The sequence below is a fragment of the Protopterus annectens genome, chromosome 12.part0 (assembly GCF_019279795.1).
Source record: "Protopterus annectens isolate FY-2018-M chromosome 12.part0, PAN1.0, whole genome shotgun sequence".
NCBI lineage: Eukaryota > Metazoa > Chordata > Ceratodontiformes > Protopteridae > Protopterus > Protopterus annectens.
The window spans coordinates 1,573,867,318-1,573,884,778 of record NC_056746.1 but is presented as its reverse complement, the minus strand read 5'-3'; positions in this window follow the sequence as shown (position 1 = coordinate 1,573,884,778).

Below are 17,461 nucleotides of genomic sequence, written 5' to 3'. Positions count from 1 at the left end.
GCTAGACATTTCCCTGCAGTACATATGGTTGGAGACACAGGGCTGAAGTAACATTCATCTGCCGAGACATGTGGCTGTTGCATATTCCCTGTGGGCAAACAGAAGTACACAGTGCTATGTCTACAGATTCAATGGCAAAATTCACAGTGGGAAAATAATGTCCATGGCCTCCAAGGTAACAGGAGACAGCAGGCAGTATGGCAGGCATCAGCAGCAGCAGGCTGCCCAGTGGGCATGTCAGTGGCAGTAAAATACAGTGCAGAATGTGCAGTGCCTTTATTATTAGTGTGGGCTGATCATTATCTCCCTCACAGTGTCTAAGGAACATTACCTAAAACACATACTGGAACATACGTGTGAGTGCAATAGCATGCAGGATGTCTTCATTGCTGTAGCACACCTCTACATGTTGTACTATACACCAAGCACAACACACATTACTTCATCTGCCCATATGCACTTATTTGTTGAAGCTGTGGCCATGGCATTGTGTGCTTCTGTTTGTCCACAGGAAATCTGCAACAGTCACATGCTTCTGAAGCTGAATGTCACTTCAGCCATATGTCCCAACCAAATGTGCTGCAGGGAAATGTCTCAATGCCTAGGAGTCTGAGCCCGAATTATATCAATACACCATACAGGAAATGTTAGTTCACAACCCTAATTTTAGTGGTTTGTAGGGACTGCCATAAAACAATGAGGCAAGAGAGAATGCAGGCATTAGGCTTCATCACATTAATGACAATTTAATATTACATAAGGTGTTTATCGCACCCAGCAACATAATAAATTATCTAAAGTAGAACAGACAGCTTAAGTTGTTATGTGTCATGATTTGCACATTATCATTAAGCCAGGAATTTTTGGTCAGCATGCTCTATAACAATGGAAATCCACGGGCACCCAGAAGTGCTGAATGAAACGTAGTTTTAATCACAACATGTAAAATAAAATAAAATAAAACAGACAGTCCGTGTGACACGACTAAGCGGTTCCACCTACAAAAGGCATCTTTAGTCGTTTTTTACATAATTTCCTGCCTTATATAGTACAAAACCAACGCCCAAAGCATGATGTAAATTACCCTATAATGTTAACCCCTGCAGTTCATGTCTGCACCAAAATTATAAACATATATGAATACTATAATATTTTTAAAAAGCAGTGCTAAAAACATAATATAAAATTATATAAATATATATATATATATATATATATATATATATATATATATATATATATATATATATATCAACTTAATGAAAAACAAAATTAGTTAACAAGCTTTAAAATCCTATCCGTGTTAATACATTGTGTGCGTATAGCACAATCACATATTGCCTAACAAATTTCCTTTTGTGTTTCAACACACTGACAATAGAGATGTGCTCATTAATACCAGGTTGAACCTTTGCGTTCAACCTGAATTGCCATTTAGTTTCCTTAATCTCTATGTCTAACTTAGGTCACCACCCCTGTCATCTGTATGGGATCTGTCTATAACAAAGAAAAGGAACCTTTTAAAATTCTGACATACAGTAGTGTGTTGGAAAAGTGAACTAGATGTTTTTTTTTATTTTGAATTTCCCTTGTGTGCTCAGCTATCCTGTCTCTTAATCTCCTGGTAGTTTTAGCCTCATAGAATGCCAGACAGGGCATACAGGTGGCTACAAATGATGTTAAACTTCGGTATCAACTGGGGTGTTAAGTAACTGTACGGTAAAGCAAACACATCTCCATTCAAATTTGTTCTGTTTTGACTGTTCACTGTAGTCACTGTAGTCACTTGGGCTCTTAAAATAGGTGCATATCTAGAAACCCTGACCCTATTTACTTCTTTCCTAATCGTGTGTAAAAGTTGAATTGGGTACCACCTAGTTCTAAACATTTCAACCAAGGTATTCATTTCCTGCTGGTAAATGGCATCATCACTAATTAAACGTGTGATCCGAACCATCTGGCCCTTAACTACACTTCTTTTCTGATGAGCTAGATGGCAACTATCAAATTGTAGTAAGGTATTTGAATATGTTTTTTTCCTATAGATGGTGGAGCACAGTGTTCCCTGGGTCTTATCTAATTCAATATCAAGGTAATAAATCCCAGAAGTGTGAACTTGATAGGTAAATTTCAAATAGTGAATAGTTGTGTTTACGTAGTCTACAAAATCTTGTGCCTCTTCAACAGTGCCTGCCCAAAGAATCAGAATGTCATCCAAAAATCTCAAAAATAAAATAATCTTGGGCCAGAATTCTGAAGGAAATGCAAATAGTTTTTTCCCACTCAGTAAATACTAAATTCACAAACACTGGGGCACATTTGGCCCCCATGGCCACCCCAGTTGTTTGGCGAAAAAGTTCTCCCTCAAAAAATAAGAAATTGTTTTTCAAAACAATTTCCATACGGTTAACCAAAAAATTAATTCGACCATTTCCCAATAACTGTCCACTAACCAAACTTTGATGGTACAGTTCCAGCCCCTCCTGATGGGGTATAACTGAAACCAAACTGATGATGTCAATTGTAAGAAAGAAAAAAATCTCAGCTCATGTCAACACCCCTTAACAATTCCAAACAATGCCAATAATCCTTCAACATCTGCGAACAACGTTGCAAAGTCCCTTTTGAGTAATAATCCACATATGCTGCCAGGGGTTCAGTTTTACAAGTCTTGGCAGCAACTAAGGGTCTAAAGGGGGATTTAATGCATCTTTATGGGATTTGGGAATGCCAAAAATAGATGGAATAAGTGGGGTACTATTAGTCAAATAATCAAATTTAACTTTGGAAATGAGTCCCTCAATGAGTGCATCTTGCAAAACTATATCAGTATTAGTGTATGCTCTATTAATTTCACTCTTTGAAACCCTTTCATAAGTGGTCACATTGTTCAAAATCTCGTACATTTTACAAATGTAATCTAAACGTGACATAATTACTATCCCACCCCCCTTATCAGGTTTCATAAACCTGTAGTCCTTATTATTAACTAACTTTCTTAAGCAAGCTCTTTCATCAATGGACAAATTCTCAACTAAGGTGGTTTTGTTGCCACACATTTTCCTTATCTCATGCTCAAATAATCTTTCTAAAATCAAATGTTAACTAATGGGTTGCAAGGGGGATGAAGGTACTACTACGTTTCAAAGGTGTTATCTCACTTTCCACAAAATTTGCTTGAGATGAAAAAAAATAAATGTAAATTCAATTGCCTAGTGTATAACTTAAGGTTCACCAGTAAATTGGCCACATCCAATCTTTATTCAGGAACAAAGTTAAACCCTGTCTTCAATAGGTCAGAATGGGTATATCTAATCTGTAAGTCACTCAAATTGTATATTGTAAACCCTTCTTTGACCATAATACCTGTGGTAATGCATTGTCATATCTTGTACTACCTCAGCACTTGTGTTCTCTACAGTTAATGGATTCAGATGACCATCAAAAACATCAATAACAGGCATATCTGAATGATTAGTTTCAATCAAATGATCATGCAACATTATTCTATCAAAAGATGCTTCATGTGTAACATAAAAAAAAAACATGTTTATGAATATTTGCATCGTTACCCATTTCAATGTTGGTACATACTGTTATTTCTCTCAATACATCAATCAATAATATTTGGTTGACTTTTCCCTCCCTCTCCCCCCCTCTCTTGTTGCTAATTCTCCCTCCATGTTGTCCTTGCCAATTCAAATGTCTTATTTGGACTTAGTCCTCCCAATTCATTAAGCATTCTGAACATCTCAACTGGGGAACTTGTTCCAAAAAATACTCATGTTTAGCTTCATAATCATATTCAAACACATCATTCGGGACATTAGGAGTCCCTTGGTTCCCAGACTACTGTTAGTTAGTTTTGTAGTAGTCTGATCCTTGAATACAGGGGGTAGGGGATAAAGAGTCTTGTTCTTATAGTCATTTGTGTCCCTATCAAGTTTACATTGCATCTCGGAAATGTTGTCGTTAACAAACTTATTTAAATCAGCAAATATTCTCCTATGGGTAGCAGAGACTGTAGTATATAACAAGTCATTAACTATACTAGAATTAATGTCATCAATTTCTTTTTGCAAAGATTTTAACTTAAATTCATTGTCTCTAACTATAATGGGCATCAATTTGAATCCCATCCTGTCGAACATGTCCATCAATTCCTTGTGCATAATGGAACCTGCTGCAGTCCCTCCCTAATATTTCCAGGTACGCAGGCCCTTTGGGACCTGCTTCTGAGACACTGATTTATTCAAAAAGGCATTGTCCAACTGCAATGACTTGAAATGTTTGCACAGTCTCTCCAACTGAGTTAGCTGTTGGCTTACCGTTCCACTTTCCTCTGTCTCGACTCGCTCTGATGACATAAAGTTAACATCAGGAATACAGAAAATTCCATCAAGGCAGGTAATAGCTGGAACTCATCATGTTCCTAGAGGTGGTTGCATTCTCCAAGTCAATGGGGGTACGTAGGGTTAACAATTCCACTTGAGAGGCAGGGATATTAGATGCTCTTATTCCCTGGTCGCCATTGGTTTTCATTTGGGCCGATAATTCCTTCATTACCTCCTTAAGTTCTCCCAGTAGTATTTCAATGGTACAGTCCACTCTGGCTCCTGCCATGCCTGGGCTTTCAAGCAAAAGAACCACAAATAACCAAAAACTTGAACTAAACAAAAGAAATCCACGAGCACACAGAAGTGTTACTCGTAGATGCTGCTTACTCATAGATTCATACTAGACTAACTGCCATTGCGGGCCATTTTAAGCCTAGCCAATTATCCCTTGTGAGACTCAAACCTGGCACCTTATGTTTGTAAGTCAAACACCTTAACCATTAGACCACCCTCCTAACCTTAGACCACCCTCCTAACCTTTGAATGAAACATAGTTTTAATCACAACATGTAAAATAAAATAAAACAAAACACACGGTCCATGTGACACGACTAAGGGCTTTCACTTACAAAAGGCATCTTCAGAGTCGTTCTTTTACACAGTTCCCTGCCTTATATAGTACAAAACCAACACCCAAAGCGTGATGTAAATTACCCTACAATGTTAACCCCTGCAGTTCAAGTCTGCACTAAAATTATAAACATATATGAATACTATAATATTTTTAAAAAGCAGTGCTAAAAAACATAATATAAAATTATATATATATATATATATATATATATATATATATATATATATATATATATATATATATATATATATAGGTCTACCTGAGAACACCAACAGATCGAAATGCCGACGACGAGAACACCGACACCATAAGACCAACAACGGAAATAACTGACAGTTCGAAATCCCGATGCTGAAAACACCTACATGTGAAATGAGCGCGACTGTGTAAGTATGCGATAGTGACGGATGTTAGAGTGCCGGTAAGGTAAGTGTGTGTTAGTGATGGACTGTAGGGTTAGGGTGCAGGTAAGGTAAGTGTGAGATAGTGACGGACTTTAGGTTTAGGGTGTGCGTAAGGTAGGTGTGCGATAGTGACGGACCTTAGAGTTAGGGTTTGGGTTAAGGTTAGTGCATAGATAGTTGTGTATGTAAGGTATAGCATAGGTTTGTAAGGTTTTTGGTGTGCTTGTGTTGTGTGTGTGTTGTGAGTCTGTTTTATGGTGTTCGGTAATGTAGACTGTCGGTATTGTGTGGTTTCGGTGTTTTGGTGTCGGCGTTTTGGCTGTCAGGTTTGTGGTGTGTCGGTGTAGTGTAGGGGATCTATATATATATATATATATATATATATATATATATATATATATATATATATATATATATATACATACACACACACACACACACACACACACACACACACACACATATATATATATATATATATATATATATATAAACTTAATGACAAACAAAATTTGTTAACAAACTTTAAAATCATATCCATGTCAGTGTGTTGAAACACAAAAGAAAATTTGTTAGGCAATATGTGATTGTGCTATATGCACACAATGTATTAACATGGATAGGATTTTAAAGTTTGTTACCTAATTTTGTTTTCAATTAAGTTGATATATATATATATATATATATATATATGTATATATATATATATATACATATATATATGTATATTTATTTATATGCATATAAATATATATATATATATATATATATATATAATTTTATATTATGTTTTTAGCACTGCTTTTTAAAAATATTATAGTATTCATATATGTTTATAATTTTGGTGCAGACATGAACTGCAGGGGTTAACATTGTAGGGTAATTTGCATCATGCTTTGGGCATTGGTTTTCTACTATATAAGGCAGGGATTACTCTGAAGATGTCTTTTGCAGGTGAAAGCACTTAGTCTTGTCACACAGACTGTGTGTTTTATTTTATTTTATTTTACATGTTGTGATTAAAACTATGTTTCGTTTAGCACTTCTACATGTCTGTGGATTTCTTTTTTTAGGTTCAAGTTTTTGGATATTTTTGGTTCTTTTTCTCTATACCAATATTTGCAGTTGATACATTTTGGATGGTGTACATTCCACTTTTCAGCCTGTTCAAGAGAAGATTATCCAGATTATACACAGCTAAGCACAGTAGCATGAAGGGCACAAGAGTAATTTGCCATACACTGTGACTTCCATTCTCCCTAAGTTACAGGTGCTGTTCAGTGCCAGGCATTTTGCAAATGCTGAGGAGACATACTGATAACACAGAAAGGGGAAGAGACATAGACGGAGGCAGGGAGTAAGTATATTATGATAGAAGTGGGATAATGGTGGCTCAATACAATATGTAGGAAACAACTACACATGAAATAATCTATTAAAAACAGTCAGTAACAGTATGACATATTTTGGATTAGAATCCTTAAAAATATGTAAAATGTCAGTCTATAGATCTGAGCATTATCTTAGCATGCCAAAAAGGATCTCCTTCTTCACACACTTTAAATTACACAATAGAAGGTAGAGTGACAACTGACTGAAACAGAAGTGGTGAAGAAAAAAAGACAGAGATAGAAAGAATAATTCCAAGAGTTTTGTTCATTGTACATTTAGGATCATCATTATGGTGGTTACTCTTAGGTGTTCCCAAATTATTACTCTGTCATGCTCCATACAATAAAGTGTGTGTTATACGGAGCAAGAAGGAGTAGGAGAGAAGAAACAGGATGATGAAATGTGCAGGATAAGGGTGTTTACAAAGCCTCACTGCTGAGATACAATGTTTTTTGCAAATGCTTTCTTGCTTTACTATTCAAATGCCATGTTCTAAGTGAAGATAACTACAGATGTGTGAAGTTAAGCATATGATAGGAACGCACAGTGTCATGAAATAATAATTTAACATATAAATAATTTGTAATCACAACCTTGACACTATACAAAAACATCAGTCTACAGACAAGGGGATTATCTGAGCACACCATAACAGCCTCTTGTTTATTACATTCAGCAGCCCAAGAACTGTTAGAGTAACTGTGTCAAACTAGTGCCTTTACTTTGCCTTTACTCTGTATTCCTATAGCACAACAGATTTAAGCAAATTTAAGTGAGCGTACCTGGAGTAATGTTGGTGATGTCAAAAACTCACCAGTTTTAACAACAGGATGTAAAACACCATTCACTGTCAGTCAGAACTGATGCACAATGCCAATCTCTGCACAATTGCTGGGGACAAAAAGTTAAATCTTTTTGATGATCCATTTTTGGCCATGTGTGTTATGTGTGATTCTAAGTTTTGACCAGTTTAAATGTGTAAAAAAAGTTTGATAATACAGTGGTGAAAACGGGGGTGGGGTAATCAGAGGGTTCAGTGGGTAAAACACAGGGGAAATAATACAGGAATTTGCAGGATGGCAGTGGGAGAGTACCACAGGTATCCACTTTACCACACCAGGTATGGGTGACAACAACAGAATAATGTTGTATTGCCAATTTGACCAAATCAAGTGTGTCAAGATGACATATACATGAAGTAGAGAGCTATGTATAGGGCATAATTTTTTTGTGGGACAGGAAACTTTTTTTGTAGAGAGAGGAATTTTGGGGAAAGTACTTAAGAATGGGATAGTTGGGTAGTTAGGGTAGGTTATATAGTAGACAGAAAAATAAAGAACATACAACATAGGCAGGGATAGTGATGGACACAAAAGGTTGAGAGATAGCTGTTTGTGGATAGATGGGGACATCAGAGGCACATCCACATCCGGGTCTATATTAGAACATCAAAGTATTAAAACTTTGAATGTTCTGATATCGAACACTATTCAGCGAATGCTAAGAACAGCAAAGCTGCAGAACAGTGAATTCTTTCCTCAGGAAAGAATTTGCTTGGCCGTTTCTGTGGCTTCGCTATTCTTAGTGCTGTGGTGGAAAGTTACAGGTTGGGTTCAGGTAAGTGTGCGATTGTTTGTACGTTAGGGTTAGGGGCAGGTTAAGTGAGTTAGGGTTAGGGCGCGGGTTAGGTTTGTGTGTGATAGTGACAGACTTTAGGGTTAGGGGCGGTTTAAGTGAGTTAGGGTTAGGGCGTGGGTTAGGTGAGTGTGCGATAGTGATGGACCTTAGGATTAGGGTTTAGGCTAAGGTAAGTGGGTAGATAGTAGTGTATGTTTAGTTTAGTGCAGCGTTAGATGTAGGAATTTAAGTGTATGTGTGTGGTTGCTGTTTGTTTGATGTGCTTGTGTTGTGTGTATGTGTTTCGGAGCACCACATTTTTTTTTTGTTAAATATGGCCTAATGGTTAAGGTGTTTGCCTTACAAACACAAGGTGCAGGGTTTGAGTCTCACAAGGGATAATTGGCTAAGCTTAAAATGGCTCGCAAGGGCAGTTAGCTTAGTGCTAACCTATGAACCTATGAACCATGGGAAAAAATTCACTGTTCTGAATGTTCGATGCTTTCATGTTTAGATGTTTTGGGGCTGATGAAATAGCATTCACTATTTTCATCTTTCGATGACGTGATATAAAAGCCCACATCCAACTTGAGGCTATTTAGAAAATAGTCCTTGCCCTCAGAACTTTTATCACTTTCTCCTAGTGAGGTTGGGGGTTGGCATAATAGTTAAGGTATTTACCTCACAAACACAAGTTACAGCATTTGATTCTCATCTTTGAAGGGAAATTGGCTAGGGATAAAATGGCCTACAAGGGCAGCTAGCCTATTACTTACCTATGAACCTGTGTCAGTAGCCTGGGTCAGTGCTGAACATGGCAATATGATGCAGGACCTTTTCAACTCTGCCAATTTGGGCATCAAGGACCCTCTCCATTATGTCTTCAACCAGTCCTTCCAGCTCCTGATGGGTAACAAAATTGCCACATCCAGTACCACTACTCCCAGGGGGAATCACTACACCAATAGCCAGGGTGGAGCTACGTGACACAGGTGGCACAAGTAGAGCAGGAGTTTTGGAGACAATGCTGACAGGTTGCAACCAGTGGTGGCTGGTGACTTCAAAACAAGGGGGAGGGCTACAGAAAGCAACTGGGTGGGTGGAGCCAAACACAGTAAGGCAGGGCTATATTACAGCAGTTCAATAACCAATACTTATGATCAAACAAATGTGGTCATTCAGTTTTATCCATAGATTGCTTCATTACAAACCCACTCATTACTACCACTTTGCTGACTATACACACCTTAGATGTCTAGCCACAATCAACACTCCATGGGTCATCCTGTTACCCACTAGTCTTTTTACCACCCCACTTGCTTTTAACACTCTGGCCAGGGCTCTACTATAATTTAAGTCTGGAGGAAGTAACTGAATTAAGATGTGGGTGTAACAGGACCCCAAATGGAATAGAGTTGTAGATGTACTGAGGTGTATCTTAGATGTTTTTACTAACATTTGACTTGATGATGGCTTGAACAAAATTCATGGCTAAGGAAATATAGTAAGTTTTTCTGGGAATAGTGCCTGCCTTCCTACCCCTTGGAGAAAGAAGCTATCTTCTGTGTACCACTTTGGTATTAAAGTGGGATGAAAAATAAAAGAATAAATGGCCAGAGGCATATATTATATTGCTGAGGTTTTGGGAGAAAAAAATCAAAGCACTTGGATAAAATCCACAAAAAAAAAGGAATTCAAATAGAAGGAGCAAACAGCCAAAATTTCAAAAGGGGAACCAGATGCTGATATATGGCAACACTACTCATTGCAACACTATGCTAATGATCATTTGCTATTGCATATGTCCTTCCCAGACCACCATAGACAGCTACTTATTGTGAGCAATGAAGATGCTTGAGTGTTACAGAGAGTGAAAAATATTATGTACACTACTTCTGCAAAGCCAGAATAATAAATGCTTATTTTAAACAAATGACAACAGTGCCATTCACTTTTATCCATAGACAGCCCCCCCTGCATCCAACAATTAAAGCCAATATTATTGACTGAATATACCTCAGATATCAGATGTAATAAAATAAATATAGCAACAATGTGGCAAAGTGATTTATTTTAACCCCGTCATATGACAAAGTGATCTATTTTAACCCCCATCATACGCAGATGTGACCGTTAATTATTTCCACATTTTGTATTTATTTTATTTATTTATTTGCAGTTTGTTAACCGGGAAAGTCCATTGGGCCAAGGTGAGCCCTTTTTCAATGGAGGCCCAGGGAGAAAAGCTCCATGTGAATACATATACATACAGCCAAATACAAATACATACAGCCAAAATGCATATACATACAGCCAAAATAGAAATATAAAAATATAAGTTTAACAAACAACATAATGAGACATAGAATCAGAATTAATAGAGGGTGTTATGACTATCAAATCACTAGGGCGAATACAGTCTTATGTAATACAATAACATTTTGTGTAATAATAAAGGTAAGTGTGTAATAGTTTATGCTTTATAGAGTAGAGAGAGGGAGAGAAAGAAAATATTGAATATAGAGAAGGGGGAGAATAGGTTATGTTAGTGTTAGGTTGGGTACAGATAAGGTATGGATGATGGAAGTGGAGGTGGAGGTGAAAAGTGGAGGTGAAGGTACAGGTAAGAGTTTAGGAAGGGTGGGAGCAGGAGCATTCCCATTTGGAAGAGAGATGAGAATGAAGTAAGGTGTTGAAGGTAGTGGGGTTCTGGGAAGTATGAATGTGGGGAGGATGTGAATTCCATTCCCATGTGAGGGAGAGAGACAGAAGGAGTTGACCAGGAGTGTATATGGCTTGTATACTTCAAGTAGGTTTTGATTGCTAGACCTGAGGGATCGGACAGAAAGATGCGTGGTAAAGGTAGAAGAGCGCAAAGGACAATCTGAGGGCTTAAAGATGAGTTTATGGGCAGTAGAAAGTTGAATGTAAGAAAGATAGTTAAGGAGTTCTAGCCAGTTTAAGGACTGTAGAGAGTCACAGTGATGAGAGGAAGATTTGGAGCCTGTAGCAAATTTTGCAATTTTGTTGTAACAGGATGCCAGTTTAGATATTAGGGTGGCTTGAAGATTGGTATGGATGGGAGCACCATACATGAGGGAGGGGAGAAGATAGGTAGTGGAGAGAGTAAGTCGAGTAGAAGAGGTAAGAAAGCAATTGTGGGGTAGTAAAGCATACCAAGTTTTTGGTGGGTTTTCTTAATAGTAGTTTGAAAATGAATATTGAACCTGAGTTGTTCGGCAATAATGATACCTAGGAGCTTGGTACGGGATATTTACCTAGGAGCTTGGTATGGGATGCTACTTCAACAGGTGTCATATTTTGACTTGTAATTGAGAAGGTGTTTTTGTCTATTTTTGTGTTTTTAGTTGGGTGAATATCATAATTTTGGATTTAGAGGTATTAAGGGCTAGGTGGTTGTTGAACATCCAAGCCTCAGTGCTAGTGATGGCTGCCTGAGTAGATTGTAGGAGTGTGGGGAGAGATTTAGCAGAACATATAATTGTACAGTCATCGGCTTATTGGATGAGTTTAGTATTAGGGATGCAAAGATGGAAATCGTTTATGAAGATGTTGAAAAGTAAAGGGCCTAATATTGAGCCTTGAGGGACACCTGTGAGGGTGTCTAGGTAGGAAGAGGTACATTTATTCCATTTGACGGCCTGTTGTCTGTTTGAGAAGTAACTGGTAAATCAGTTGATGGTTGCCAGGGAGAGACTGAGGTGTGAGGGTTTAGAAAGCCGTAAGCCATGGGAAATAGTATAGAAAATTTGGATAAGTCTAAGAAAACGGTGGATACTATGTTACTAGAGTTACGTTAGTGATTGATAATGTCAAGGAAAGATAGAAGGGTATGGTGGTACTATGACCGGGTCTAAAGCCATGCTGTGTTGGGGTGAGGAGGTGATTGTCAAGAAAATAAGTTAGGAGTCAGAGGTGAATACATTTTTCAAGAATATTTGAGATGGGGGAGAGGATGGCTATAGGTGGAAGTTGGAGATGTCAGAATTTTTGCCAGCTTTATGTAGGGGAATGATGAAAGTTTTTTTCCAGAGAAGGGGCACATAGTATCCTTGGATGGAGTGTTTAATTAAAATGCAGATGGGGAAGGCAATACCATCAGCAGCTAATTTGAGAAAATTTGAAGGTAAGTCATCTGGGGCATTGGAAGAAGGTTTTAGTTTATTAAGGAGTATTTTATAGTATTGACAGGGATAGGTTTGATGGAAAAGGGAGAAAGGGAAGTGGTATTGGTGGCGGACGGCAAGGAGTGTGAGGGGGTAGGAGTGGGTGAGGAGTTTTTGGGTAATGAAGTGGTTAACTTGGCTACTGAGTCAATGAAGAAGGAGTTAGGATTGGATGCTATGATATGGTCTGGGACATTTGGGTCGGGGCAAGGGTTATTTTTCCTTCCAGGATTAAGGAGGATGGAGACACTGCTCCAAAAATTTTTGGGATTGGTTTTATGGTTATTTGTAGCTTAGAGTAGTATGTTTTATGGTCAGAGGTTATTTGCTTTTTTACTAAGTTGTGAAGCCATTTATATTCATTAAGGGATTCTGTTGTCTTGAGTTTATGGTGGAGTTTCCATGATTTGCCCCGGGTGTGCATGAGCTTTATGGTACCATTAAAGGGCCATGGGGCTGTTTTTGATTTGACTCTTTTAGTCCTGGGAAGGGCACAGCTGATAAGCAAGTTAATAATGGAGGAATTGAAGTAATAGACAGCATCATTGAGTGGAAGGTTTCAAAGGATTCCAGTTCATTTGTTTTAAACAATCTGAGAAGGATTTGGGGTTGTATTTTGTGAGGGTACGGGTTGAGATATAATTATGTTGTAGATGTATGGGAGAAGGAGACCAAAGTACAAATGCAGGTAAGTGATCGCTAAGGGAGTCGGGAATGGTGCCAGTGTGAGAGATATTGTTGGGATGGGAAACTAGTATCCAGTCGGGTATAGATCCGGTAGTGTTAACTTTAGTGGGTCTGGTGGGAGAGGTGATTAATTGAGAGAAACCATACAGATTAATAGTGTGGGAGTTAGAGGTAGAGTGGCTGGAGGACCAGTTGATATTAATGTCTCCTAGGATAATTGTTTCATTACTAACATTAGAAGAGAACCAGGAAATAATATATTCAAGTATAGGGATATTATTGCCTGGTTGACTGTATAGGGCAGCGATGCATATGTTTTTATGCTTGTTAATTTTTAGGAGGGCTATTGTTAATTCAGCTGTGGCAAACTGAGGTACAGGCTTGGTGTTGGAAGTAACAGTCAGGGAGGAGGAGGAGAAAAATAGGGCTACTCCACCTCCTTCCTGTGAGTTCTGCCATTTCTGATGATTCTGTAGGTGGGAGGGGTGATTTTGGAGTCTTTGAGGTGAGGTTTGAGCCAAATTTCTGAGATGGTTAGGATGTTAGGGTGGTTGTGGGAATGCCAGGAATGGAAGTCTGGTAGTTTGTTATGGAGGCTTTGGGTATTAATGGTGGCAAAGAGGAGAGACTTGTAGGGAAAAAGATAGAGGGGATGGGTGGTAGTTGTTGTTAAGAGGGGCAGAAGGTCCAGGATTGGGGTGGATATCACCTGAGAGAAGAATGCAAATTAGTTCAAGAAGGGAAGGTAGAAATACTTTAGGGTCTTTGGAGTTAGGGGGTAGATGAGAAATAGGGAGAGGGAGAGTAGTGGGAGGATGTGATTTTAGTGGTAGAGAGAATTTTTCAGTTTAGGAGGATAGAGTAGTTTGCTTGGTAGAGGTGGGGAGAAATGTAGGCCGAATAGTGGGGTTCTTTTTTTAGGAGGGTAGAGGGTGGTATGGGGAGAGCAGGTAACGTCCGGGATATGAGTGAGGTGGAAGAGAAGACAGAGAGATACTGAAATAAGAATCATGATTATAGGTTGAAGAGGAATGGTTTGTATGGTAGTGAGGTAAGAATGGTAGGCTAGGTTAAGTGATTTGGAAGGATGTAATATTTTATGAAGTAGAGAAAGATATAGTGATTTAAAAAGGCAGGGGTGGAGGGACTTGACATAGGGTGTTATAATTGGTTATAGGAGAGAGAGGCAGAGGGGGAGGGGTGTGATGGGATTGGGCAAAAATAAAGTAGGACTGGCTATGTGGCTATAAATGTAGATATAGTGGGGGCATGTGGGAAATGGGGGCAGCGTAGGGGAGCACAGTGAATCAGTGGGAAAATGGAGGTCAAATCACAGATAGAAGCTGAAAAAAGTCTAAGGGTAAGTTAAGGGAAACCACGAGTGAACACAGGAGGGATTTATAAACAGCAGGTCTAATGGCCAATTCGAGGGGCATTTTGCCAAGAAGCTACAGCAAGGTAAATGGAACTAATAAGGTTAGATGGTATGCAGTGACCTTGTGGTGTTGCCTGAGCAGTAGTTAGCTGAGTAAAACTTACAGCTGGGGAGGAAATGTATGGGGGGGGACAGTCTGCTTAGTTCTGCCAGTGTGAGCATCATTGAAAGAGGCTAGTAGCAGTACAATTTTAAAAGAACTGTTACTGTGAACGTACATGCCAACAGTGTATAAGGTTTGTCATCGGGCTTCTTTCCTTAGGGAAAAACTTGACAGGTGAATGCACATATGGGTGTGCAGCTTTGGTTCAAAATGGAGCTGTGCGAGCTGTAAAGAAAGTGAGACTAATATTATTATAGAAGTAGAGCCACAATAGGGTAGAGCAGGGATGGAAATAACCAGGAAGAGAGGTAGAGGGTATAGGGGGAGTTAAGGGGGAGTTAAGTCGGGAGGTTAGTATAGAGTAGACTAGAGGGAAAGCAAGGCAGTCAGTTATACAGATTCAAAACATTTTCATCTAGAGAGTTTCAGTGCAGGATATGAATGTACAACAATGTAGTCAGTATCACATCTGATGGTAGCACATACAGAACTCTGTTAGTGCAGGAACAGGACAAACAGTCCATTTAGTAGTTTAAGCATATAAGCACAAGCAGTAAATGACACATTTTTCCCCTTGATCCCTTCATTAGTTTGTGCATGTATGCACAAGCACTTCAATGACAGTAAATTGAAACATTTCCTACAATGATCCTTCCAGTTGCTTGTCCATGTCTGCACAAGTGCCAAAATGAAACATTTAGCTGCTTTCATAACATAGAGGGATAAAGCCTTGACTATGATCCAAGCAATCTGGCTTGAGTTAGTGTATCGGGTGACTGACAGAGTGGCAGGGAGAGATGGGCATGCCCTTCCTGTGTGTTGGTGGTATTTGGGCATCTTTAGATAATGATCCCTTGTGGAGACCAGAGACATTGCCAGTAGAGACATAATTAGCAGGGACAGTGGGGCTTGCCAGAGCTGATGTAGAGGTAGGGCGATATGCCTCAGAAGCTCATATTGCATGCCCCTCAAGGGCCATGCCATATTGCCACAAGGGGAGAGAGGAAATAATGATAGGCCATCCTAAACAGGAGTTCAGACTTTCCTAGCCCTGTAGCATGCAATCCATGACTAGCCATAGCAGATTATCAGAATTAGTCCGAGGGCATGCGGTGGTACAGTGGTAGCATTGTTGCCTCACAGCAAGAGGTTCTCCTGTTTGATTCTTGGCTGGAGCGCCTTCTGTGTGGAGTCTGCATGTCCTCCCCATGGTCGAGTGACATTTGAAAGATATGCTTAGAATAGGCATGCCTTCACTGAAGATTGGGTGTCAAGGTGGCACATTGGCACCTGTAAAAAAATCTACTGCCAATCATTAGCGGACCGGAGTTCCACTGTGGCGACCCCTAACTGGGAAAAGCCAAAAGAAGAAGAACAGTCCGAGGGCATGGTGGAGCTGGCAGACCCACATGGCCTGGGCCAGTAACAATGAAGGAAGGGTGAGGAGAAAAAAAAAAAAAAAAGAAACATTTACCCCCAGTGACTCCTGCAGTAGTGTGTTCATGTCTTCACAAGCACTTCAATGATATAAAAATTAAACATTTTCCCAATGATCCCTTCAGTAGTTTGCCCATATCTGCACAAGCACCAAAATGAAACATTTCCTCCAACAACCCCCTCAGTGGTATATCCATGTCTGCACAAGCACTTCAATTACATCAAAATGAAACATTTCCCCAACAATCCTTCCAGTAGTTTTTCCATGTTAGATTTCCCCGGTAAACAAAGTAAAAATAAATAAATAAATAAACAAATAAATAAATTATTTATTTATTTATTTATAGCATTTGTTTACCGGGAAAGTCTACTGGGCCTAAAAGAGCCCATTTTCAGTGGAGACCCGGGGAGAAAAGCTCCGATAAATAATATATTCCCCCAACAACCCCTTCCGCAGTATATCCATATATGCACAAACACTTCACTGACACCAGAATGAAACATTTCACAAATGACTCCTTCAGTAACTTGTCCAAGTTTGCACAAGCACTTCATTGACATCAAAAGGAATACTATCCTCCAGCGATCCTTTAGTTTTTTGTCCATGTATACACAAACAAACACTTTAGGTATTTACCTTCTTCCCACATCACGGCAGTGGTACACAAAGTACCAAAAAATACCTTAAAATAAATAAAAAAAAAACTTTTTCCTGTGCTTGTGCTTTTCTTCTGCACTAACTACCTCCTTCTTGGCTAAGGCTGTCTCAGTCACCTGTATTGTAAGAAGCCGACTTTTTTCCAGATCTCTTTGAAACACAACAGAAAGTTGACTGCTATCTTTAATTTAAAAAATAATAGCTGACTTTCTGAGTTAGCATATTTCCTTTTTTCTTCTTCTCTTTTTAAATGGTGGGGGGCTGCAGCCCAGCAGCCCAGTACTATGAGCTGCCCCTCATTGTAACCTAGATGTGCTGGGTATCTGTGCTGCCTGTGGTGGTGTCATTACAGCCACATATGGAGGTATGGAGTGCCAAACCACCACTGTCAGTCTAGCTCCCTATGTTGATGATCATTTTGTTTTCAGCAGCAATGTATTAAATATGCATATCTATAAATGTATATATCCATATCTATATCTACAGTATATCTATCTACACACACACATATATATATATATATATATATATATATATATATATATATATATATATATATATATATATATA